The 26,797-nt window shown below is 46.6% G+C and overlaps 8 non-coding genes across 8 annotated transcripts; all 8 read left to right on the forward strand.

The window, feature by feature from the left end:
• Nucleotides 1–337: 337 nt before the first annotated feature.
• On the forward strand, nt 338–410 carry TRNAR-CCU (transfer RNA arginine (anticodon CCU)). The gene has a single exon. It is a non-coding gene; the product is annotated as a tRNA-Arg (tRNA).
• A 629-nt stretch (nt 411–1,039) lies between these two features.
• On the forward strand, nt 1,040–1,112 carry TRNAR-CCU (transfer RNA arginine (anticodon CCU)). Its single transcript has one exon. It is a non-coding gene; the product is annotated as a tRNA-Arg (tRNA).
• Nucleotides 1,113–8,769: 7,657 nt separating this feature from the next.
• Nucleotides 8,770–8,842, forward strand: TRNAR-CCU (transfer RNA arginine (anticodon CCU)). Its single transcript has one exon. It is a non-coding gene; the product is annotated as a tRNA-Arg (tRNA).
• A 5,908-nt stretch (nt 8,843–14,750) lies between these two features.
• TRNAR-UCU (transfer RNA arginine (anticodon UCU)) lies at nt 14,751–14,823 on the forward strand. Its single transcript has one exon. It is a non-coding gene; the product is annotated as a tRNA-Arg (tRNA).
• Nucleotides 14,824–19,664: 4,841 nt separating this feature from the next.
• On the forward strand, nt 19,665–19,737 carry TRNAR-CCU (transfer RNA arginine (anticodon CCU)). Its single transcript has one exon. It is a non-coding gene; the product is annotated as a tRNA-Arg (tRNA).
• A 3,450-nt stretch (nt 19,738–23,187) lies between these two features.
• Nucleotides 23,188–23,260, forward strand: TRNAK-UUU (transfer RNA lysine (anticodon UUU)). Its single transcript has one exon. It is a non-coding gene; the product is annotated as a tRNA-Lys (tRNA).
• A 630-nt stretch (nt 23,261–23,890) lies between these two features.
• On the forward strand, nt 23,891–23,963 carry TRNAR-CCU (transfer RNA arginine (anticodon CCU)). The gene has a single exon. It is a non-coding gene; the product is annotated as a tRNA-Arg (tRNA).
• Nucleotides 23,964–25,764: 1,801 nt separating this feature from the next.
• Nucleotides 25,765–25,837, forward strand: TRNAR-CCU (transfer RNA lysine (anticodon UUU)). The gene has a single exon. It is a non-coding gene; the product is annotated as a tRNA-Arg (tRNA).
• The last annotated feature ends 960 nt before the right edge of the window (nt 25,838–26,797 follow it).

Genomic DNA, 26,797 nt, shown 5'->3' on the forward strand with positions numbered 1-26,797 from the left:
ATGTGCATTTACCTTTCTCCTATATTAATTTCGATGGTGTGTTCTACTGTCCCCTAAAGTAAAAGCGCTAATGAAAGAAACGTTGGTGCATTAATCGCACGTTGCTCTCGTGGCCTAACGGATAAGGCATCGGTATTCTTAACCGGGGATTGCGAGTTCGAGTCCCGCCGAGTGTGGGTTATCCTTTTTCATTACCAAGGGTTTTTGCTACAGTTTTTTTGCTTGAACCAAAGCATATGCATTTCCCTTTCTCCTATATTAATTTCGATGTTGTGTTCTACAGTCACCTAGAGTAAAAGTGCTAATGAAAGGAACGCCAGTGCATCGCACGCACATCGCCCTCGTGGCCTAACGGATAAGGCATCGGTCTCCTAAACCGGGGACTGCGGGTTCGAGTCCCGCCGAGGTTGGGATATCCTTTTTCATTATCAGAGGGTTTGTGCTACAGTTTTCTTGCTTGAAGCAAATCATATACGTTTCCTTTTCCCTTATATTCCTTTGGATGATGTGTTCTACTGTAACCTAGAGTAAACGCGCTAATGAAAAGAACGCTAGTACATCGCTCGCACATCGCCCTCTTGGCCTAACGAATAAGGCATCGGTCTTCTAAACGGGGGATTGCGGGTTCGAGTCCCGCCGAGGGTTGGTTATCCTTTTTCATTAACAAAGGGTTTTGCTAGTTTTCTCGCTTGAACCAAAGCAAGTGCATTTTCCTTTCTCCTATATTCCTTTCGATGGTGTGTTCTACTGCAACCTAGAGTAAAAGCGCTAATGAAAGGAACGCCAGTGCATCGCTCGCACATCGCCCTCGTGCCCTAACGGATAAGGCATCGGTCTCCTAAACCGGGAATGGCGGGGTCGAGTCCCGCCGAGGGTTGGATATTCTTTTTCATTACCAAAGGGTTTCTGCTGCAGTTTGCCTGCTTGCAGGAAAGCAAATGCGTTTTGTTTTCCCCTATATTCCTTTCGATGGTGTGTTCTACTGCGACCTAGAGTAAAAGCGGTAATGAAAGGAACGCCAGTGCATCGCCCGCACATCGTCCTCGTGGCCTAACGGATAAGGCATCGGTCTCCTAAACCGGGGATTGCGGGTTCGAGTCCCGCCGAGGGTAGGTTATTTTTTTTCATTCACCGAAAAGGTTTCTGCTACAATTTTCTTGCTTGAAGCAAAGCTTATGTGCTTCTTTTCGCCTATATTTCTTTCGATGGTGTGTTCTACTGCAATCTAGAGTAAAAGCGCTAATGAAAGGAACGCCAGTGCATCGCCCGCACATCGTCCTCTTGGCCTAACGAATAAGGCATCGGTCTTCTAAACGGGAGATTGCGGGTTCGAGTCCCGCCGAGGGTTGGTTATTCTTTTTCATTAACAAAGGGTTTTGCTAGTTTTCTCGCTTGAACCAAAGCAAGTGCCTTTCCTTTTTTCCTATATTCCTTTCGATGGTGTGTTCTTCTGCAACCTAGAGTAAAAGCGCTAATGAAAGGAACGCCAGTGCATCGCTCGAACATCGCCCTCGTGCCCTAACGGATAAGGCATCGGTCTCCTAAACCGGGGATGGCGGGGTCGAGTCGCGCCGAGGGTTGGATATTCGTTTTCATTAACAAAGGGTTTCTGCTGCAGTTTTCCTGCTTGCAGGAAAGCAAATGCATTTTGTTTTCTCCTATATTCTTTTCGATGGTGTGTTCTACTGTAACCTAGAGTAAACGCGCTAATAAAAGGAACGCCAGTGCATCACTCGCACATCGGCTACGTGGCCTAACGGATAAGGCATCGGCCCCCTAAACAGGGGATTGCGGGTTCGAGTCCCACGGAGGGTGGGTTATCCTTTTTTATTACCAAAGGGTTTCTCCGACAGTTTTCTTGCTTGAACCAAAGCATATGCATTTCCTTTTCCCCTATATTCCTTTCGATGATGTGTTCTACTGTAACCTAGAGTAAACGCGCTAATGAAAAGAACGCTAGTGCATCGCTCGCACATCGCCGTCTTGGCCTAACGAATAAGGCATCGGTCTTCTAAACGGGGGATTGCGGGTTCGAGTCCCGCCGAGGGTGAGTTATCCTTTTTCATTACCAAAGGGTTTCTGCTACAATTTTCTTGCTTGAACCAAAGCATGTGCATTTCCCTTTCTGCTATAATAATTTTGATGGTGTGTTCTACTGTAACCTAAAGTAAAAGCGCTAATGAAATGAACGTTAGTGCATCAATCGCACGTTGCTCTCGTGGCCTAACGGATAAGGCATCGGTCTTCTTAACCGCGAATCGGGTTCGAGTCCCGCCGAGTGTGGGTTATTCTTTTTCATTACCAAGGGTTTCTGCAACAGTTTTCTTGCTTGAAGCAGAGCATATGCGTTTCCTTTTCCCCTATATTCCTTTCGATGGTGTGTTCTACAGTAACCTAGAGTAAAAGTGCATATGAAAGGAACGCCAGTGCATCGCTCGCACATCGCCCTCGTGGCCTAACGAATAAGGCATCGGTATTCCAAACGGGGGATTGCGGGTTCGAGTCCCGCCAAGGGTAGGTTATTCTTTTTCATTAACAAAGGGTCTCTGCTACAGTTTTCTTGTTTGAAGCAAAGCATATGCGCTCCTTTTCTCCTATATTCCTTTCGATGGTGTGTTTAACTGTAACCTAGAGTAAACGCGCTAATGAAAAGAACGCTAGTGCAACGCTCGCACTTCGCCCACGTGGCCTAACGAATAAGGCATCAGTCTTCTAAGCGGGGGATTGCGGGTTCGAGTCCCGCCGAGGGTGGGTTATCCTTTTTCATTACCATAGGGTTTCTGCTACAGTTTTCTTGCTTGAACCAAAGCATGTGCATTTCCCTTTCTCCTATATTCATTTCGATGGTGTGTTCTACAGTAACCTAGAGTAAAAGTGCTACTGAAAGGAACGCCAGTGCATCGCTCGCACACCGCCCTCGTGGCCTAACGGATAAGGCATCGGTCTCCTAAACCGGGGATGTCGGGTTCGAGTCCCACCAAGGGTGAGTTATTCTTTTTCAATAACAAAACGTTTTTGCTACAGTTTTCTTGCGTGAAGCAAATCATATGCGTTTCCTTTTCCCCTATATTTCTTTCGATGGTGTGTTCTACTGCAACCAAGAGTAAAAGCGCTAATGAAAGGAACGCCAGTGCATCGCTCGCACATTGCCCTCCTGGCCTAACGGATAAGGGATCGGTCTTCTAAACCGGGAATTGCGGGTGCGAGTGCCGCCGAGGGTGGGTTACTCTTTTTCATTAACAAAGGGTTTGTGCTAAAGTTTTCTTGCTTGAAGCAGAGCATATGCGTTTCCTTTTCCCCTATATTCCTTTCGATGGTGTGTTCTACAGTAACCTAGACTAAAAGTGCTGATGAAAGGAACGCCAGCGCATCGCTCGCACATCGCCCTCGTGACCTAACGGATAAGGCATCGGTCTTCTAAACCGGAGATTGCGGGTTCGAGTCCTGCTGAGGGTGGGTTATCCTTTTTCAATACCAAGGGTTTCTGCAACAGTTTTCTTGCTTGAAGCAGGGCATTTGCGTTTCCTTTTCTCCTATATTCCTTTCGATGGTGTGTTCTACAGTAACCTAGAGTAAAAGTGCTAATGAAAGGAACGACAGCGCATCGCTCGCACATCGCCCTCGTGGCCTAACGGATAAGGCATCGGTCTTTTAAACGGGGGATTGCGGGTTCGAGTCTCGCCAAGGGCGGTTTATTCTTTTTCTTTAACAAAGGGTTTCTGCTACAGTTTTCTTGTTTGAAGCAAAGCATATGCGCTCCTTTTCTCCTATATTCCTTTCGATGGTGTGTTTAACTGTAACCTAGAGTAAAAGCGCTAATGAAAAGAACGCTAGTGCAACGCTCGCACTTCGCCCTCGTGGCCTAACGAATAAGGCATCAGTCTTCTAAACGGAGGATAGCGGGTTCGAGTCCCGCCGAGGGTGGGTTATCCTTTTTCATTACCATAGGGTTTCTGCTACAGTTTTCTTGCTTGAACCAAAGCATGTGCATTTCCCTTTCTCCTATATTGATTTCGATGGTGTGTTCTACTGTCCCCTAAAGTAAAAGCGCTAATGAAAGGAACGTTGGTGCATCCTTCGCACGTTGCTCTCGTGGCCTAACGGATAAGGCATCGGTATTCTTAACCGGGGATTGCGAGTTCGAGTCCCGCCGAGTGTGGGTTATCCTTTTTCATTACCAAGAGTTTTTGCTACAGTTTTTTTGCTTGAACCAAAGCATATGCATTTCCCTTTCTCCTATATAAATTTCGATGGTGTGTTCTACAGTCACCTAGAGTAAAAGTGCTAATGAAAGGAACGCCAGTGCATCGCACGCACATCGCCCTCATGGCCTAACGGATAAGGCATCGGTCTCCTAAACCGGGGACTGCGGGTTCGAGTCCCGCCGAGGTTGGGATATCCTTTTTCATTATCAGAGGGTTTGTGCTACAGTTTTCTTGCTTGAAGCAAATCATATACGTTTCCTTTTCCCTTATATTCCTTTGGATGATGTGTTCTACTGTAACCTAGAGTAAACGCGCTAATGAAAAGAACGCTAGTGCATCGCTCGCACATCGCCCTCTTGGCCTAACGAATAAGGCATCGGTCTTCTAAACGGGGGATTGCGGGTTCGAGTCCCGCCGAGGGTTGGTTATCCTTTTTCATTAACAAAGGGTTTTGCTAGTTTTCTCGCTTGAACAAAAGCAAGTGCATTTCCCTTTCTCCTATATTCCTTTCGATGGTGTGTTCTACTGTAACCTAAAGTAAAAGCGCTAATGAAAGGAACCCCAGTGCATCGCTCGCACATTGCCCTCGTGGCCTAACGGATAAGGCATCGGTCTTCTAAACCGGGGATGGCGGGTGCGAGTGCCGCCGAGGGTGGGTTATCCATTTCATTACCAAAGGTTTGTGCTACAGTTTTCTTGCATGAACCAAAGCAAGTGCATTTCCCTTTTTCCTATATTCATTTCGATGGTGTGTTCTTCTGCAACCTAGAGTAAAAGCACTAATGAAAGGAACGCCAGGGCATCGCTCGCACATCGCTCTCGTGCCCTAACGGATAAGGCATCGGTCTCCTAAACTGGGGACGGCGGGGTCGAGTCCCACCGAGGGTTGGATATTCTTTTTCATTAACAAAGGGTTTCTGCTGCAGTTTTCCTGCTTGCAGGAAAGCAAATGCGTTTCGTTTTCCCCTATATTCCTTTCGATGGTGTGTTCTACTGCAACCTAGAGTAAAAGCGCCAATGAAAGGAACGCCAGTGCATCTCCCGCACATCGCCATCGTGGCCTAACAAATAAGGCATCGGTCTTCTGAACGGGGGATTGCGGGTTCGAGTCCCGCCGAGGGTTGGTTATTCTTTTTCAATAACAAAGGGTTTTGCTAGTTTTCTTGCTTGAACCAAAGCAAGTGCATTTTCCTTTCTCCTATATTCCTTTCGATGATGTGTTCTACTGTAACCTAAAGTAAAAGCGCAATGAAAGGAACGCCAGTGCATCGCTCGCACATTGCCCTCGTGGCCTAACGGATAAGGCATCAGTCTTCTAAACCGGGGATTGCGGGTGCGAGTGCCGCCGAGGGTGGGTTACTCTTTTTCATTAACAAAGGGCTTGTGCTAAAGTTTTCTTGCTTGAAGCAGAGCATATGCGTTGCCTTTTCCCCTATATTCCTTTCGATGGTGTGTTCTACTGCAACCTAGAGTAAAAGCGCTAATGAAAGGAACGCCAGTGCATTGCCCGCACATCCCCCTCGTGCCCTAACGGATAAGGCATCGGTCTCCTAAACCGGGGATGGCGGCTTCGAGTCCAGCCGAGGGTAGGTTATTTTTTTTCATTCACCGAAAATGTTTCTGCTACAGTTTTCTTGCTTGAAGCAAAGCATATGTGCTTCTTTTGCGCTATATTCCTTTCGATGTTGTGTTCTACTGTAACCTAGAGTAAAGGCGCTAATGAAAGGAGCGCCAGTTCATCACTCGCACATCGGCTACGTGGCTTAACGGATAAGGCATCGGCCCCCTAAACACGGGATTGCGGGTTCCAGTCCCGCGGAGGGTGGGTTATCCATTTTTATTAACAAAGGGTTTCTGCAACCGTTTTTTTTGCTTGAAGCAGAGCATATGCGTTTCCTTTTCCCCTATATTCCTTTCGATGGTGTGTTCTACAGTAACCTAGAGTAAACGCGCTAATGAAACGAACGCTAGTGCTACGCTCGCACATCGCCCTCATGGCCTAACGAATAAGGCATCGGTCTTCTAAACGGGGGATTGCGGGTTTGAGTCCCACCAAGGGTGGGTTATCCTTTTTCATTAACAAAGGGTTTCTGCTACAGTTTTCTTGCTTGAACCAAAGCATGTGCATTTCCCTTTCTCCTATAATAATTTCGATGGTGTGTTCTACTGTAACCTAAAGTAAAAGCGCTAATGAAAAGAACGTTAGTGCATCAATCGCACGTCGCTCTCGTGGCCTAACGGAGAAGGCATCGGTCTTCTTAACCGGGGATTGCGGGTTCGAGTCCCGCCGAGTGTGGGTTATTCTTTTTCATTACCAAGGGTTTTTGCTACAGTTTTCTTGCTTGAAGCAAAGCATATGCGTTTCCTTTCCCCCTATATTCCTTTCGATGGTGTGTTCTACAGTACCCTAGAGAAAAAGTGCTATTGAAAGGAATGCCAGTGCATCGCTCGCACGTCGCCCTCGTGGCCTAACGGATAAGGCATCGGTCTCCTAAACAGGGAATTGCGGGTTCGAATCCCACCAAGGGTGAGTTATTCATTTTCATTAACAAAGGGTTTGTGCTACAGTTTTCTTGCGTGAAGCAAAGCATATGCGTTTCCTTTTCCCCTATATTCCTTTCGATGGTGTGTTCTACTGCAACCTAGAGCAAAAGCGCTAATGAAAGGAACACCTGTGCACCGCCCGCTATCGCCCTCGTGGCCTAACGGATAAGGCATCGGTCTCCTAAACCGGGGACTGCGGGTGCGAGTGCCGTCGAGGGTGGGTTACTCTTTTTCATAACAAAGGGCTTGTGCTAAATTTTTCTTGCTTGAAGCAGAGCATATGCGTTTCCTTTTCCCCTATATTCCTTTCGATGGTGTGTTCTACTGCAACCTAGAGTAAAAGCGCTAATGAAAGGAACGCCAGTGCATCGCCCGCACATCGCCCTCGTGGCCTAACGGATAAGGCATCGGTCTCCTAAACCGGGGATTGCGGCTTCGAGTCCCGCCAAAGGTGGTGTATTCTTTTTCATTAACAAAAGGTTTCTGCTACAGTTTTCTTGCTTAAAGCAAAGCGTATGCGTTTCCTTTTCCCCTATATTTCTTTCGATGGTGTGTTCTACTGCAACCTAGAGTAAAAGCGCTAATGAAAGGAACGCTAGTGCATCGCTCGCATATCGCCCTCGTGGCCTAACGGATAAGGCATCGGTCTCCTAAACCGGGGAGGGCGGGGTCGAGTCCCGCCGAGGGTGGGTTATTGTTTTTCATTACCAAGGGTTTCTTCTACAGTTTTCTTGTTTGAAGCAAAGCATGTGCGTTTCCTTTTCCCCTATATTCCTTCGGAAGATGTGTTCTACTGCAACCTAGAGTAAAAGCGCTAATGAAAGGAACGCCAGTGCATCACTCGCGCATCGCCCTCGTGGCCTAACGGATAAGGCATCGGTCTCCTGAACCGGGGATTGCGGGTTCGAGTCCCGCCAAAGGTGGTATATCCTTTTTTATTAACAAAGGGTTTCTCCCACAGTTTTCTTGCTTGAACCAAAGCATATGCATTTCCTTTGCCCCTATACTCCTTTCGATGATGTGTTCTACTGTAACCTAGAGTAAACGCGCTAATGAAAAGAACGCTAGTGCATCGCTCGCCCATCGCCCTCATGGCCTAACGAATAAGGCATCAGTCTTCTAAACCGGGATTGCGGATTCGAGTCCCGCCGAGGGTGGGTTATCCTTTTTCAATACCAAGGGTTTCTGCAACAGTTTTCTTGCTTGAAGCAGAGCATATGCGTTTCCTTTTCCTCTATATTTCTTTCGATGGTGTGTTCTACAGTAACCTAGAGCAAAAGCGCTAATGAAAAGAACGCTAGTGCTACGCTCGCACATCGCCCTCGTGGCCTAACGAATAAGGCATCGGTCTCCTAAACCGGGGACTGCGGGTTCAAGTCCCGCCGAGGTTGGGATATCCTTTTTCATTATCAGAGGGTTTGTGCTACAGATTTCTTGCTTGAAGCAAATCATATACGTTTCCTTTTCCCTTATATTCCTTTGGATGATGTGTTCTACTGTAACCTAGAGTAAACGCGGTAATGAAAAGAACGCTAGTGCATCGCTCGCACATCGCCCTCTTGGCCTAACGAATAAGGCATCGGTCTTCTAAACGGGGGATTGCGGGTTCGAGTCCCGCCGAGGGTTGGTTATCCTTTTTCATTAACAAAGGGTTTTGCTAGTTTTCTCGCTTGAACCAAAGCAAGTGCATTTTCCTTTCTCCTATATTCCTTTCGATGGTGTGTTTTTCTGTAACCTAAAGTAAAAGCGCTAATGAAAGGAACGCCAGTGCATCGCTCGCACATTGCCCTCGTGGCCTAACGGATAAGGCATCGGTCTCCTAAACCGGGAATGGCGGGGTCGAGTCCCGCCGAGGGTTGGATATTCTTTTTCATTACCAAAGGGTTTCTGCTGCAGTTTGCCTGCTTGCAGGAAAGCAAATGCGTTTTGTTTTCCCCTATATTCCTTTCGATGGTGTGTTCTACTGCAACCTAGAGTAAAAGCGGTAATGAAAGGAACGCCAGTGCATCGCCCGCACATCGTCCTCGTGGCCTAACGGATAAGGCATCGGTCTCCTAAACCGGGGATTGCGGGTTCGAGTCCCGCCGAGGGTAGGTTGAAGCGGTATGAGCCTTTGGACAGAAGATGAAGAAGCGCGAGGGCCGGGGCAGGAAAGAAGAGGGGGATGAAGTGAAAAATAAAGCAGATTAAGATGGACGCCAGTTCCATACTGAAGCTTTAATGCTGTTCCGTTATTTTAAGTAGGAACACTACATTATTTTGGCGCAGCCGGCCATCGAAGCCATCATGTGGGTGACGTTCTTCATAGACGAGACCTCCGAGGAGATCATCTTTTCGAAGTACCAAGTTCAAGACGAAGCAGCGGTAGACCTACCTCGTGAGCTCAGCTCGGAAGAACTCGTAAACCTGGTTGTGGAAAAGGCAGCCGTAGACACTACTGAACTACGACGGAAAGGTGCTGTGAAAGTGAACTTGCGTGTGGCGACCTTCAACGACCTAGTTCTTGAACCAGCGCGTCGAAAACACTCAGGATCACGATCTCCGACGGAAGAGGTGAGCCTCGTTTTGAAAGCTTTTCAGCTGCAACAGGAACAGATGCTTCAACAAAACCAAATAATGACATCTCTTATAAGCTCTCTGAATGCTGAAAGACCGACACCTAATTTCGTAGAACCTGATGCTTTCGACGGTGTGTCTTCAAATCCAGAAAGTTGGCTTGATTTCTACGAATATGCCGCTGGAAAAAACAAGTGGCTCTCTGATGAGGCTAAAATCACCAACATGCGCGTTTACTTGAGAGGTGTTGCGCGAAAGTGGTATGAAACATGCATTCTGGAAGACAGTGACGACTCTTGGGGCCAGTGGAGGAAAAAGTTTTTGACTGCATTCCGAAGCAATCCAGTAGAAAGATGGAATACGGCGCTTAATTTCAAGTCTGAGCAAAGCTGCCTTGTCGAGTACTTCTTTGAGAAACGCCGTCTTTTAAAGCTGGCGGAGCCTTTGCTTCCATCTACGGCCGTAGTTGCCTTAATAATGCATGGATTGCACACTAACGTGTTGAAGCAAGTGCAAATACTGTCACCAAAGACTCTAGATGACCTCCTCGCGTGTCTTCAGAACATACCATCAGCTTCGGAAACAAGCATAACCGCCGAGTCAAGCAGCTGTTTCAGTCGGAGTAAATCGGACTGGTCAAGCCGCGCTCAGCGAGAACCGAGCCACCTCGCAACTCGCACAGATAACTTGCCCTGGCGTGTTCCAAGAGGTCGAGTGAATAATATCGACACTGAAGCTCAGGAGTATTCGACAGAAAAAAACTAATAAACGAGGGTGATCAGTCCCACCCGATGACTCCAAATGAGACTGTTTATTTAAGTTGCTCTAGCCTACTTCACATTCCCGTCAAAGTAGGAAACAAACATATGATGGCTCTGGTAGACAGCGGTGCTTCTGTGTCCATTATAAATGCCAAGCTGGTGGATGCAAATCGCTTGCATAGTGGAAGAATTCTACGAGTACAAGGCTATGATGGAAAAGTAACGTTGCATGATCAGTGGGCCTTGGTAAACATCGAGTTCCAGGGTCAGCAAATAGAGAGCGAAGTGTTGGTGATAGAGGGGGTAACGTACGACTTTTTGCTATCAAGACCAGATATAAAGAAACTAAAGATCAACGTGTACTGGGACGATGTGGTTCTAGTAGAAGGAGTAGCAAGGAACGAGACAAATCAGGGTAGACAAGATAATCTACGAGTTGTCAAGTGCGCGGAGGATATCGCAACGACCTACCCTGAACTTGTATGCATAGGAAGCTATCCTCAGGCGATGAAGTCCCACAAGGTTCCTTTCGAACTCGCTGACAAGACCGTCATCCGGAAAGCACCTTACAATATGTCAAGGGAGCGAAAGATGTGGCTCAAGAAAGAGTTGCAGGAGATGCTAGATGCTGATATCATACGACCTTCGGTATCACCCTTCGCTTCTCCCATAACGATCGCACCGAAAGAAGACGGAACCTTCAGATTATGCACCGACTACAGGGTTCTCAATCGTCAGACAGAACTCATACCATTTCCTATGCCGAAGATCGACACAATTATAGATGAGACCGGGGGTTGCCGACATTTTTCCCGCATCGATTTATGCAAAGGTTTCTGGCAGATCCCACTAACCGAAGAAACAAAAATGTACACCGCTTTTATCACGCCATTCGATCTCTACGAATACAACCGGCTCCCTTTCGGTTGGAAAAACTCGCCAGCGTGGTTCCAGAAGATCATGAACGACGTCCTAAAGCCATTCCTTGGTGTTTTTTGTAATGTGTACATAGACGACATTATAGTCTTCTCCAAAACAGAGGCTGAGCATCAGGACCATCTGTCTCAGGTGTTAAACGCCTTGAGCTTGGCACATCTCAAGGTTAATTTTAAGAAGAGTGTATTCTTTCAACGAAAAGTGGTGTTTCTTGGAAGAGTCTTCGATGGGAACACCAAAAGCACAAAACAAGAGTCCGTCGAGAAGATCTCCCAGTTGAAGAAACCATATGACGTCCATTCACTGCGTGTGTTTTTGGGATTGGCAGGACATTTCCGATCTTTCATAAAGGACTTTGCTGTCAAAACTAGATGCCTCACGCGCTTAACGCAGAAAGAAGTTCCCTTTGAATGGAGTGACGAATGTGAGAGAGTCTACCGTGACTTGGTGCACAGAATTTCTTCTGACCCCGTTCTGCGTATACCAGATTTCACTTTACCCTTTGAATTGAACACTGACGCCTCACATTATGGGACTGGTGCAGTGTTGTATCAAAAATGTATTGAAGCATCTGGCCGAGAAAAGCGACACGTAGTCGGTTACTACAGTTACACTTTCAAGCCGTCTGAAACAAACTACACTACTACGGAAAAAGAAGCACTGGCGGTTCTGAAGGCCGTTGACTACTTCCGCACGTACCTGGAAGGTACGAAGTTCACTTTGTTCACCGATCACCAGGCACTCACTCATCTCTTGAATATGACCCAAACTAAAGGGCGTATCGCCAGATGGGTGAATTACTTGCAGCAATTTGACTTTACCATCTCGCACCGACCAGGACCGCTTTTAACCGATGCAGATGCTCTATCAAGATTGATGGTACAAAACAACACAGAAAAATCTGAAGAAATCAATGAAGTGAAGCTGTGGGAAGGCTCAGAACAACTGGTTTTTACGGAAGGTCGGTATCAAGTCCCACCAACTCTTGTTTCCAAAGTGCTTTACTTGTACCACGATAGCCCAGAATCTGGAGGACACGACGGCTTTTGGCGTACCTACAACAAGTTGGTCAAGAGGTTTACGTGGCCTCACATGAAGAAAGACGTTAGTCAGTACGTTCGTTCATGCCATGTGTGTCAAGTACACAAAGTCAAGTATAAACAGCCTACGGACACCATGATACTACCTTGCCACTCGAACGTGCCTTTTGAAGTAGTTCACCTGGATTTCGCCGAACTTAACAAGAAACGGGAAGGAGTCAGAAAAACGCAAGCTTTTCTGCTGGCCATAGATGAATGCACCAGGATGGTCGCGGCACGAGCAGGAAAAGAAGATGCAAATAGCGTCATAACCCTTCTCGAAAGGGACATGTTTAGAACTACGCGGACAATCGTATGCGATAACGGCCCCGCGTTCAAGAGTGAAAAGCTAGTAAGATGGGCTCGAGATCACAATGTATCGATCAAGTTCTGTGCGCCATACCATCCTGCGGCGAATGGGCTTGCAGAACGTGCCATACGGGACGTGAAACAATACATCAAGATGTACGATAGTTTTCCTGGGGGATGGAAATGTTCTTTAGAAGCAGCCGTAAAACATCATAACCGATCCTACACAAGTGGCTTGGGGTGCAGTCCACAGTACGCTTCTACAGGAGAGACCCCTATTCTGCAGGCAGACCGTGAGTTGGGACTCTTGGAAAACCTCAAGATTGTCGAGGAGAGGCAACAAAAATCACAGGAGGAGAGGTACCGAAAACGAATGAAAAAGAATTTCGACAAGAGGCATCGAGCAGACATGCCAGACATTCAAGTCACCGACCTCGTACTAGTGAGAAAAGGAATAAGAGATTCCAGTGCCAAATTTTATGGGCCTTACTCTGTGACCAAGACAGCCACCCAGAACGGAATTTTGAAGACTGTCTGGTACACTGGTGAACGTGGATCTGTTGAATGTGCTTCAATTGGGAATGTCTTCAGGTATTACCCCAGGAGGGGTAATTAAAAGAAAGCGGGAAGGGTGAAGCGGTATGAGCCTTTGGACAGAAGATGAAGAAGCGCGAGGGCCGGGGCAGGAAAGAAGAGGGGGATGAAGTGAAAAATAAAGCAGATTAAGATGGACGCCAGTTCCATACTGAAGCTTTAATGCTGTTCCGTTATTTTAAGTAGGAACACTACATAGGTTATTTTTTTTCATTCACCGAAAAGGTTTCTGCTACAATTTTCTTGCTTGAAGCAAAGCTTATGTGCTTCTTTTCGCCTATATTCCTTTCGATGGTGTGTTCTACTGCAATCTAGAGTAAAAGCGCTAATGAAAGGAACGCCAGTGCATCGCCCGCACATCGTCCTCTTGGCCTAACGAATAAGGCATCGGTCTTCTAAACGGGAGATTGCGGGTTCGAGTCCCGCCGAGGGTTGGTTATTCTTTTTCATTAACAAAGGGTTTTGCTAGTTTTCTCGCTTGAACCAAAGCAAGTGCCTTACCTTTTCCCCTATATTCCTTTCGATGGTGTGTTCTACAGTAACCTAGAGTAAAAGTGCATATGAAAGGAACGCCAGTGCATCGCTCGCACATCGCCCTCGTGGCCTAACGAATAAGGCATCGGTATTCCAAACGGGGGATTGCGGGTTCGAGTCCCGCCAAGGGTAGGTTATTCTTTTTCATTAACAAAGGGTCTCTGCTACAGTTTTCTTGTTTGAAGCAAAGCATATGCGCTCCTTTTCTCCTATATTCCTTTCGATGGTGTGTTTAACTGTAACCTAGAGTAAACGCGCTAATGAAAAGAACGCTAGTGCAACGCTCGCACTTCGCCCACGTGGCCTAACGAATAAGGCATCAGTCTTCTAAGCGGGGGATTGCGGGTTCGAGTCCCGCCGAGGGTGGGTTATCCTTTTTCATTACCATAGGGTTTCTGCTACAGTTTTCTTGCTTGAACCAAAGCGTGTGCATTTCCCTTTCTCCTATATTAATTTCGATGGTGTGTTCTACTGTCCCCTAAAGTAAAAGCGCTAATGAAAGGAACGTTGGTGCATCAATCGCACGTTGCTCTCGTGGCCTAACGGATAAGGCATCGGTATTCTTAACCGGGGATTGCGAGTTCGAGTCCCGCCGAGTGTGGGTTATCCTTTTTCATTACCAAGGGTTTTTGCTACAGTTTTTATGCTTGAACCAAAGCATATGCATTTCCCTTTCTCCTATATTCATTTCGATGGTGTGTTCTACAGTAACCTAGAGTAAAAGTGCTATTGAAAGGAACGCCAGTGCATCGCTCGCACACCGCCCTCGTGGCCTAACGGATAAGGCATCGGTCTCCTAAACCGGGGATGTCGGGTTCGAGTCCCACCAAGGGTGAGTTATTCTTTTTCAATAACAAAACGTTTGTGCTACAGTTTTCTTGCGTGAAGCAAATCATATGCGTTTCCTTTTCCCCTATATTTCTTTCGATGGTGTGTTCTACTGCAACCAAGAGTAAAAGCGCTAATGAAAGGAACGCCAGTGCATCGCTCGCACATTGCCCTCCTGGCCTAACGGATAAGGGATCGGTCTTCTAAACCGGGAATTGCGGGTGCGAGTGCCGCCGAGGGTGGGTTACTCTTTTTCATTAACAAAGGGTTTGTGCTAAAGTTTTCTTGCTTGAAGCAGAGCATATGCGTTTCCTTTTCCCCTATATTCCTTTCGATGGTGTGTTCTACAGTAACCTAGACTAAAAGTGCTGATGAAAGGAACGCCAGCGCATCGCTCGCACATCGCCCTCGTGACCTAACGGATAAGGCATCGGTCTTCTAAACCGGAGATTGCGGGTTCGAGTCCCGCTGAGGGTGGGTTATCCTTTTTCAATACCAAGGGTTTCTGCAACAGTTTTCTTGCTTGAAGCAGGGCATTTGCGTTTCCTTTTCTCCTATATTCCTTTCGATGGTGTGTTCTACAGTAACCTAGAGTAAAAGTGCTAATGAAAGGAACGACAGCGCATCGCTCGCACATCGCCCTCGTGGCCTAACGGATAAGGCATCGGTCTTTTAAACGGGGGATTGCGGGTTCGAGTCTCGCCAAGGGCGGTTTATTCTTTTTCTTTAACAAAGGGTTTCTGCTACAGTTTTCTTGTTTGAAGCAAAGCATATGCGCTCCTTTTCTCCTATATTCCTTTCGATGGTGTGTTTAACTGTAACCTAGAGTAAAAGCGCTAATGAAAAGAACGCTAGTGCAACGCTCGCACTTCGCCCTCGTGGCCTAACGAATAAGGCATCAGTCTTCTAAACGGAGGATAGCGGGTTCGAGTCCCGCCGAGGGTGGGTTATCCTTTTTCATTACCATAGGGTTTCTGCTACAGTTTTCTTGCTTGAACCAAAGCATGTGCATTTCCCTTTCTCCTATATTGATTTCGATGGTGTGTTCTACTGTCCCCTAAAGTAAAAGCGCTAATGAAAGGAACGTTGGTGCATCCTTCGCACGTTGCTCTCGTGGCCTAACGGATAAGGCATCGGTATTCTTAACCGGGGATTGCGAGTTCGAGTCCCGCCGAGTGTGGGTTATCCTTTTTCATTACCAAGAGTTTTTGCTACAGTTTTTTTGCTTGAACCAAAGCATATGCATTTCCCTTTCTCCTATATAAATTTCGATGGTGTGTTCTACAGTCACCTAGAGTAAAAGTGCTAATGAAAGGAACGCCAGTGCATCGCACGCACATCGCCCTCATGGCCTAACGGATAAGGCATCGGTCTCCTAAACCGGGGACTGCGGGTTCGAGTCCCGCCGAGGTTGGGATATCCTTTTTCATTATCAGAGGGTTTGTGCTACAGTTTTCTTGCTTGAAGCAAATCATATACGTTTCCTTTTCCCTTATATTCCTTTGGATGATGTGTTCTACTGTAACCTAGAGTAAACGCGCTAATGAAAAGAACGCTAGTGCATCGCTCGCACATCGCCCTCTTGGCCTAACGAATAAGGCATCGGTCTTCTAAACGGGGGATTGCGGGTTCGAGTCCCGCCGAGGGTTGGTTATCCTTTTTCATTAACAAAGGGTTTTGCTAGTTTTCTCGCTTGAACAAAAGCAAGTGCATTTCCCTTTCTCCTATATTCCTTTCGATGGTGTGTTCTACTGTAACCTAAAGTAAAAGCGCTAATGAAAGGAACCCCAGTGCATCGCTCGCACATTGCCCTCGTGGCCTAACGGATAAGGCATCGGTCTTCTAAACCGGGGATTGCGGGTGCGAGTGCCGCCGAGGGTGGGTTATCCATTTCATTACCAAAGGTTTGTGCTACAGTTTTCTTGCATGAACCAAAGCAAGTGCATTTCCCTTTTTCCTATATTCATTTCGATGGTGTGTTCTTCTGCAACCTAGAGTAAAAGCACTAATGAAAGGAACGCCAGGGCATCGCTCGCACATCGCTCTCGTGCCCTAACGGATAAGGCATCGGTCTCCTAAACTGGGGACGGCGGGGTCGAGTCCCACCGAGGGTTGGATATTCTTTTTCATTAACAAAGGGTTTCTGCTGCAGTTTTCCTGCTTGCAGGAAAGCAAATGCGTTTCGTTTTCCCCTATATTCCTTTCGATGGTGTGTTCTACTGCAACCTAGAGTAAAAGCGCCAATGAAAGGAACGCCAGTGCATCTCCCGCACATCGCCATCGTGGCCTAACAAATAAGGCATCGGTCTTCTGAACGGGGGATTGCGGGTTCGAGTCCCGCCGAGGGTTGGTTATTCTTTTTCAATAACAAAGGGTTTTGCTAGTTTTCTTGCTTGAACCAAAGCAAGTGCATTTTCCTTTCTCCTATATTCCTTTCGATGATGTGTTCTACTGTAACCTAAAGTAAAAGCGCAATGAAAGGAACGCCAGTGCATCGCTCGCACATTGCCCTCGTGGCCTAACGGATAAGGCATCAGTCTTCTAAACCGGGGATTGCGGGTGCGAGTGCCGCCGAGGGTGGGTTACTCTTTTTCATTAACAAAGGGCTTGTGCTAAAGTTTTCTTGCTTGAAGCAGAGCATATGCGTTGCCTTTTCCCCTATATTCCTTTCGATGGTGTGTTCTACTGCAACCTAGAGTAAAAGCGCTAATGAAAGGAACGCCAGTGCATTGCCCGCACATCCCCCTCGTGCCCTAACGGATAAGGCATCGGTCTCCTAAACCGGGGATGGCGGCTTCGAGTCCAGCCGAGGGTAGGTTATTTTTTTTCATTCACCGAAAATGTTTCTGCTACAGTTTTCTTGCTTGAAGCAAAGCATATGTGCTTCTTTTGCGCTATATTCCTTTCGATGTTGTGTTCTACTGTAACCTAGAGTAAAGGCGCTAATGAAAGGAGCGCCAGTTCATCACTCGCACATCGGCTACGTGGCTTAACGGATAAGGCATCGGCCCCCTAAACACGGGATTGCGGGTTCCAGTCCCGCGGAGGGTGGGTTATCCATTTTTATTAACAAAGGGTTTCTGCAACCGTTTTTTTTGCTTGAAGCAGAGCATATGCGTTTCCTTTTCCCCTATATTCCTTTCGATGGTGTGTTCTACAGTAACCTAGAGTAAACGCGCTAATGAAACGAACGCTAGTGCTACGCTCGCACATCGCCCTCATGGCCTAACGAATAAGGCATCGGTCTTCTAAACGGGGGATTGCGGGTTTGAGTCCCACCAAGGGTGGGTTATCCTTTTTCATTAACAAAGGGTTTCTGCTACAGTTTTCTTGCTTGAACCAAAGCATGTGCATTTCCCTTTCTCCTATATTAATTTCGATGGTGTGTTCTACTGTAACCTAAAGTAAAAGCGCTAATGAAAAGAACGTTAGTGCATCAATCGCACGTCGCTCTCGTGGCCTAACGGAGAAGGCATCGGTCTTCTTAACCGGGGATTGCGGGTTCGAGTCCCGCCGAGTGTGGGTTATTCTTTTTCATTACCAAGGGTTTTTGCTACAGTTTTCTTGCTTGAAGCAAAGCATATGCGTTTCCTTTCCCCCTATATTCCTTTCGATGGTGTGTTCTACAGTACCCTAGAGAAAAAGTGCTATTGAAAGGAATGCCAGTGCATCGCTCGCACGTCGCCCTCGTGGCCTAACGGAGAAGGCATCGGTCTTCTTAACCGGGGATTGCGGGTTCGAGTCCCGCCGAGTGTGGGTTATTCTTTTTCATTACCAAGGGTTTTTGCTACAGTTTTCTTGCTTGAAGCAAAGCATATGCGTTTCCTTTCCCCCTATATTCCTTTCGATGGTGTGTTCTACAGTACCCTAGAGAAAAAGTGCTATTGAAAGGAATGCCAGTGCATCGCTCGCACGTCGCCCTCATGGCCTAACGAATAAGGCATCAGTCTTCTAAACCGGGATTGCGGATTCGAGTCCCGCCGAGGGTGGGTTATCCTTTTTCAATACCAAGGGTTTCTGCAACAGTTTTCTTGCTTGAAGCAGAGCATATGCGTTTCCTTTTCCTCTATATTTCTTTCGATGGTGTGTTCTACAGTAACCTAGAGCAAAAGCGCTAATGAAAAGAACGCTAGTGCTACGCTCGCACATCGCCCTCGTGGCCTAACGAATAAGGCATCGGTCTCCTAAACCGGGGACTGCGGGTTCAAGTCCCGCCGAGGTTGGGATATCCTTTTTCATTATCAGAGGGTTTGTGCTACAGATTTCTTGCTTGAAGCAAATCATATACGTTTCCTTTTCCCTTATATTCCTTTGGATGATGTGTTCTACTGTAACCTAGAGTAAACGCGGTAATGAAAAGAACGCTAGTGCATCGCTCGCACATCGCCCTCTTGGCCTAACGAATAAGGCATCGGTCTTCTAAACGGGGGATTGCGGGTTCGAGTCCCGCCGAGGGTTGGTTATCCTTTTTCATTAACAAAGGGTTTTGCTAGTTTTCTCGCTTGAACCAAAGCAAGTGCATTTTCCTTTCTCCTATATTCCTTTCGATGGTGTGTTTTTCTGTAACCTAAAGTAAAAGCGCTAATGAAAGGAACGCCAGTGCATCGCTCGCACATTGCCCTCGTGGCCTAACGGATAAGGCATCGGTCTTCTAAACCGGGGATTGCGGGTGCGAGTGCCACCGAGGGTGGATTATCCTTTTTCATTACCAAGGGTTTGTGCTACAGTTTTCTTGCTTGAAGCAAATCATATGCGTTTCCTTTTCCCCTATATTCCTTTGGATGATGTTTTCTACTGTAACCTAGAGTAAACGCGCTAATGAAAAGAACGCTAGTGCATCGCTCGCACATCGTCCTCTTGGCTTAACGAATAAGGCATTGGTCTTCTAAACGGGGGATTGCGGGTTCGAGTCCCGCCGAGGGTTGGTTATCCTTTTTCATTAACAAAGGGTTTTCCTAGTTTTCTCGCTTGAACCAAAGCAAGTGCCTTTCCTTTTTTCCTATATTCCTTTCGTTGGTGTGTTCTTCTGCAACCTAGAGTAAAAGCGCTAATGAAAGGAACGCCAGTGCATCGCTCGCACATCGACCTCGTGCCCTAACGGATAAGGCATCGGTCTTCTAAACGGGGGATTGCGGGTTCGAGTCCCGCCGAGGGTTGGTTATTCTTTTTCATTAACGAAGAGTTTCTGCTGCAGTTTTCCTGCTTGAAGCAAATCATATACGTTTCCTTTTCCCTTATATTCCTTTGGATGATGTGTTCTACTGTAACCTAGAGTAAACGCGCTAATGAAAAGAACGCTAGTGCATCGCTCGCACATCGCCCTCGTGGCCTAACGGATAAGGCATCGGTCTCCTAAACCGGGGATTGCGGGTTCGAGTCCCGCCGAGGGTAGGTTATTTTTTTTCATTCACCGAAAAGGTTTTTGCTACAATTTTCTTGCTTGAAGCAAAGCTTATGTGCTTCTTTTCGCCTATATTCCTTTCGATGGTGTGTTCTACTGCAACCTAGAGTAAAAGCGCTAATGAAAGGAACGCCAGTGCATCGCCCGCACATCGTCCTCTTGGCCTAACGAATAAGGCATCGGTCTTCTAAACGGGGGATTGCGGGTTCGAGTCCCGCCGAGGGTTGGTTATTCTTTTTCATTAACAAAGGGTTTTGCTAGTTTTCTCGCTTGAACCAAAGCAAGTGCTTTTCCTTTTTTCCTATATTCCTTTCGATGGTGTGTTCTTCTGCAACCTAGAGTAAAAGCGCTAATGAAAAGAACGCTAGTGCATCGCTCGCACATCGCCGTCTTGGCCTAACGAATAAGGCATCGGTCTTCTAAACGGGGGATTGCGGGTTCGAGTCCCGCCGAGGGTGAGTTATCCTTTATCATTACCAAAGGGTTTCTGCTACAATTTTCTTGCTTGAACCAAAGCATGTGCATTTCCCTTTCTCCTATAATAATTTTGATGGTGTGTTCTACTGTAACCTAAAGTAAAAGCGCTAATGAAAGGAACGCCAGTGCTTCGCTCGCACATTGCCCTCGTGGCCTAACGGATAAGACATCGGTCTTCTAAACCGGGGATCGCGGGTGCGAGTGCCGCCGAGGGTGGGTTACTCTTTTTCATTAACAAAGTGTTTGTGCTATAGTTTTCTTGCTTGAAGCAGAGCATATGCGTTTCCTTTTCCCCTATATTCCTTTCGATGGTGTGTTCTTCAGTAACCTAGAGCAAAAGTGCTAATGAAAAGAACGCTAGTGCTACGCTCGCACATCGCCCTCGTGGCCTAACGAATAAGGCATCGGTCTTCAAAACCGGAGATTGCGGGTTCGAGTCCCGCCGAGGGTGGGTTATCCTTTTTCAATACCAAGGGTTTCTGCAACAGAAGAATGGTAAGTTGGGCTAGTTGGTACTGATCCATAAGGTATGTAACTGCGCAAAAAACTGACGGAAACAAGAAGGAGAGAAAAAGGACAGACAAGCGCAGACTATCAACTGACGCTTTATTGCAAGAACGAGGCAATATATATAATAGGCAGAAAAAAGCAAGAGGGGGCAAAGGGGGAGGAGAAAAAACACGAGGGACCAAATCACCAAACTTAGGCACATCAAGCATAGCACACCCGTCATACAAAACCAAGATAGCTTAACTCCTTATCATGTATGGCCACAGAGGGAACACTAACACAAGACACAGATTTCTTGTGAATATGCGCAGCCTCAATAAGTTCGCGCACTCTTTGGTTCTTATGCCGGAACAACACAGAAGTATCACCGAACAGCGGAGCGCAGCCGCATTTCTTACAGTGGGCTGCCAGATGAAGGCCGGAGTGGCCTTTTAAAGAATTAAAATGTTCTCGAAGTCTAACATTTAGACAGCGACCTGTTTGTCCCACGTACACACGACCGCATGACAAGGGTATGGAGTAGACAACACCGGTGATACAAGATACATAATTATGAATATGACTAACATTGCATGTGTGTTGCTGGACATTTCGCTGATTCGCGACTCGTCTATCTACTTTGGCACATAAAGTGGATAACTTGTTCCTGGCAGAAATAACCACTTGGACATCATATCTTGATGCAACCTTTTTCAGGCGGTGGGTAAAACCATGAATATAAGGAAGAACAGCAAAAATTTTATGCTGCGCCTTCTCATCCAGGTCACAACCATTACCTGGACCTCCTTTATACTTCTTAATCAACTTCTCGCAGACCTTTACCAATAAGTCCCGTGGATATCCTGCCTGTCTCAGTTTTTGCACCTGCCCAGAAAAACTGTTACCGACTAAATGAGTGCAGGATTTCTTCAGTGCAGAGCTAAAACATGAGAGTGCAATGGCATTTTTAACCAGTTTCGTATGGCCGGATTTGTAGTTCAGCACAGGTTTTACGGACCTAGGGGCATAGCACCAACACACATGGGTGGGCGAGAACTGCAGCTGCAGATCCAAAAATTGGATACACTGGTCCTTTAGGTATTCTGAAGTAAACTTCAGGCCAAGACCACACTGCTCAAACCTCTTTAGAATACCTGCCGACATATCTTCAGTTCCCTTACGGAAAAACACAATGTAGTCATCGACATAACGAAAAACTCTGATTACAGAAGCCTGCAAGACCGGTTGGAGCGCCCGATCAACTCTACTTAGAAAAATATCACTTAAAACCGGTGCCACCCTAGACCCTATACAAACACCCTTCCTCTGCAGGTACACCTCACCTTGGAAAAAAATGAATAAAGACCCCAGGTAAAAGAACAAAAGTTCCGTGAAAGATTCAACTGACATACCGCTTAAACCTATGAAGGCAGGTTCATCATTGTGATACGTAATGCATTCTTTCACTGCGGTCAAAAGGTGATTATGGGGTAGAGAATAAAAAAGGTCCTCTACGTCAATGCTCACAGCGTCACAAAGGTCTGCGAGAAGTTGATTAAGAAGTATAAAGGAGGTCCAGGTAATGGTTGTGACCTGGATGAGAAGGCGCAGCATAAAATTTTTGCTGTTCTTCCTTATATTCATGGTTTTACCCACCGCCTGAAAAAGGTTGCATCAAGATATGATGTCCAAGTGGTTATTTCTGCCAGGAACAAGTTATCCACTTTATGTGCCAAAGTAGATAGACGAGTCGCGAATCAGCGAAATGTCCAGCAACACACATGCAATGTTAGTCATATTCATAATTATGTATCTTGTATCACCGGTGTTGTCTACTCCATACCCTTGTCATGCGGTCGTGTGTACGTGGGACAAACAGGTCGCTGTCTAAATGTTAGACTTCGAGAACATTTTAATTCTTTAAAAGGCCACTCCGGCCTTCATCTGGCAGCCCACTGTAAGAAATGCGGCTGCGCTCCGCTGTTCGGTGATACTTCTGTGTTGTTCCGGCATAAGAACCAAAGAGTGCGCGAACTTATTGAGGCTGCGCATATTCACAAGAAATCTGTGTCTTGTGTTAGTGTTCCCTCTGTGGCCATACATGATAAGGAGTTAAGCTATCTTGGTTTTGTATGACGGGTGTGCTATGCTTGATGTGCCTAAGTTTGGTGATTTGGTCCCTCGTGTTTTTTCTCCTCCCCCTTTGCCCCCTCTTGCTTTTTTCTGCCTATTATATATATTGCCTCGTTCTTGCAATAAAGCGTCAGTTGATAGTCTGCGCTTGTCTGTCCTTTTTCTCTCCTTCTTGTTTCCGTCAGTTTTTTGCGCAGTTACAAACTTTCTGCAACAGTTTTCTTGCTTGAAGCAGGGCATATGCGTTTCCTTTTCTCCTATATTCCTTTCGATGGTGTGTTCTACAGTAACCTAGAGTAAAAGTGCTATTGAAAGGAACGACAGCGCATCGCTCGCACATCGCCCTCGTGGCCTAACGGATAAGGCATCGGTCTTTTAAACGGGGGATTGCGGGTTCGAGTCCCGCCAAGGGCGGTTTATTCTTTTTCTTTAACAAAGGGATTCTGCTACAGTTTTCTTGTTTGAAGCAAAGCATATGCGCTCCTTTTCTCCTATATTCCTTTCGGTGGTGTGTTTAACTGTAACCTAGAGTAAACGCGCTAATGAAAAGAACGCTAGTGCAACGCTCGCACTTCGCCCACGTGGCCTAACGAATAAGGCATCAGTCTTCTAAACAGGGGATTGCGGCTTCGAGTCCCGCCGAGGGTGGGTTATCCTTTTTCATTACCATAGGGTTTCTGCCACAGTTTTCTTGCTTGAACCAAAGCATGTGCATTTCCCTTTCCCCTATATTAATTTCAATGGTGTGTTATACTGTCCCCTAAAGTAAAAGCGCTAATGAAAGGAACGTTGGTGCAACAATCGCACGTTGCTCTCGTGGCTTAACGGATAAGGCATCGGTATTCTTAACCGGGGATTGCGAGTTCGAGTCCCGCTGAGTGTTGGTTATCCTTTTTCATTACCAAGGGTTTTTGCTACAGTTTTTTTGCTTGAACCAAAGCATATGCATTTCCCTTTCTCCTATATTAATTTCGATGGTGTGTTCTACAGTCACCTAGAGTAAAAGTGATAATGAAAGGAACGCCAGTGCATCGCAAGCACATCGCCCTCGTGGCCTAACGGATAAGGCATCGGTCTCCTAAACCGGGGACTGCGGGTTCGAGTCCCGCCGAGGTTGGGATATCCTTTTTCATTATCAGAGGGTTTGTGCTACAGTTTTCTTGCTTGAAGCAAATCATATACTTTTCCTTTTCCCTTATATTCCTTTGGAGGATGTGTTCTACTGTAACCTAGAGTAAACGCGCTAATGAAAAGAACGCTAGTGCATCGCTCGCACATCGCCCTCTTGGCCTAACGAATAAGGCATCAGTCTTCTAAACGGGGGATTGCGGGTTCGAGTCCCGCCGAGGGTTGGTTATCCTTTTTCATTAACAAAGGGTTTTGCTAGTTTTCTCGCTTGAACCGAAGCAAGTGCATTTTCCTTTCTCCTATATTCCTTTCGATGGTGTGTTTTTCTGTAACCTAAAGTAAAAGCGCTAATGAAAGGAACGCCAGTGCATCGCTCGCACATTGCCCTCGTGGCCTAACGGATAAGGCATCGGTCTCCTAAACCGGGGATGGCGGGGTCGAGTCCCGCCGAGGGTTGGATATTCTTTTTCATTAACAAAGGGTTTCTGCTGCAGTTTTCCTGCTTGCAGGAAAGCAAATGCGTTTTGTTTTCCCCTATATTCCTTTCGATGGTGTGTTCTACTGTAACCTAAAGTAAAAGCGCTAATGAAAGGAACGCCAGTGCTTCGCTCGCACATTGCCCTCGTGGCCTAACGGATAAGACATCGGTCTTCTAAACCGGGGATCGCGGGTGCGAGTGCCGCCGAGGGTGGGTTACTCTTTTTCATTAACAAAGGGTTTGTGCTATAGTTTTCTTGCTTGAAGCAGAGCATATGCGTTTCCTTTTCCCCTATATTCCTTTCGATGGTGTCTTCTACAGTAACCTAGAGCAAAAGTGCTAATGAAAAGAACGCCAGTGCATCACTCGCACATCGGCTACGTGGCCTAACGGATGAGGCCTCGGCCCCCTAAACAGGGGATTGCGGGTTCGAGTCCCACGGAGGGTGGGTTATTCTTTTTTATTACCAAAGGGTTTCTCCGACAGTTTTCTTGCTTGAACCAAAGCATATGCATTTCCTTATCCCCTATATTCCTTTCGATGATGTGTTCTACTGTAACCTAGAGTAAACGCGCTAATGAAAAGAACGCTAGTGCATCGCTCGCACATCGCCGTCTTGGCCTAACGAATAAGGCATCGGTCTTCTAAACGGGGGATTGCGTAATCGAGTCCCGCCGAGGGTGAGTTATCGTTTTTCATTACCAAAGGGTTTCTGCAACAATTTTCTTGCTTGAACCAAAGCATATGCGCTCCTTTTCTCCTATATTCCTTTCGATGGTGTGTTTAACTGTAACCTAGAGTAAACGCGCTAATGAAAAGAACGCTAGTGCAACGCTCGCACTTCGCCCACGTGGCCTAACGAATAAGGCATCAGTCTTCTAAACGGGGGATTGCGGGTTCGAGTCCCGCCGAGGGTGGGTTATCCTTTTTCATTACCATAGGGTTTCTGCTACAGTTTTCTTGCTTGAACCAAAGCATGTGCATTTCCCTTTCTCCTATATTAATTTCGATGGTGTGTTCTACTGTCCCCTAAAGTAAAAGCGCTAATGAAAGGAACGTTGGTGCATCAATCGCACGTTGCTCTCGTGGCCTAACGGATAAGGCATCGGTATTCTTAACCGGGGATTGCGAGTTCTACTCCGCCGAGTGTGGGTTATCCTTTTTCATTACCAAGGGTTTTTGCTACAGTTTTTTTGCTCTAACCAAAGCATATGCATTTCCCTTTCTCCTATATTCCTTTCGATTGTGTGTTCTACAGTAACCAAGAGTAAAAGCGCTAATGAGAGGAACGCCAGTGCATCGCTCGCACATCGCCCTCGTGGCCCAGCGGATAAGGCATAGGTCTCCTAAACCGGGGATTGCGGGTTCGAGTCCCGCCGAGGGTAGGTTATTTTTTTTTCATTCACCGAAAAGGTTTCTGCTACAGTTTTCTTGCTTGAAGCAAAGCTTATGCGCTTCTTTTCCCCTATATTCCTTTCGATGTTGTGTTCCACTGTAACCTAGAGTAAACGCGCTAATGAAAGGAACGCGAGTGCATCACTCGCACATCGGCTACGTGGCCTAACCGATAAGGCATCGGCATCCTAACCAGGGGATTGCGGGTTCGAGTCCCGCGGAGGGTTTGTTATCCTTTTTTATTAACAAAGGGTTTCTCCCACAGTTTTCTTGCTTGAACCAAAGCATATGCATTTCCCTTTCCCCTATATTTCTTTCGAAGGTGTGTTCTACAGTAACCTAGAGCAAAAGCGCTAATGAAAAGAACGCTAGTGCTACGCTCGCACATCGCCCTCGTGGCCTAACTAATAAGGCATCGGTCTTCTAAACCGGGATTGCGGATTCGAGTCCCGCCGAGGGTGGGTTATCCTTTTTCAATACCAAGGGTTTCTGCAACAGTTTTCTTGCTTGAACCAAAGCATGTGCATTTCCCTTTCTCATATATTAATTTCGATGGTGTGTTCTACAGTAACCTAGACTAAAAGTGCTGATGAAAGGAACGCCAGTGCATCGCTCGCACATCGCCCTCGTGACCTAACGGATAAGGCATCGGTCTTCTAAACCGGGATTGCGGATTCGAGTCCCGCCGAGGGTGGGTTATCCTTTTTCAATACCAAGGGTTTCTGCAACAGTTTTCTTGCTTGAACCAAAGCATGTGCATTTCCCTTTCTCATATATTAATTTCGATGGTGTGTTCTACAGTAACCTAGACTAAAAGTGCTGATGAAAGGAACGCCAGTGCATCGCTCGCACATCGCCCTCGTGACCTAACGGATAAGGCATCGGTCTTCTAAAGCGGAGATTGCGGGTTCGAGTCCCGCCGAGGGTGGGTTATCCTTTCTCAATACCAA

The sequence above is a fragment of the Rhipicephalus microplus genome, chromosome 2 (genome assembly GCF_043290135.1).
Source record: "Rhipicephalus microplus isolate Deutch F79 chromosome 2, USDA_Rmic, whole genome shotgun sequence".
In the NCBI taxonomy this organism is placed as follows: Eukaryota; Metazoa; Arthropoda; class Arachnida; order Ixodida; family Ixodidae; genus Rhipicephalus; species Rhipicephalus microplus.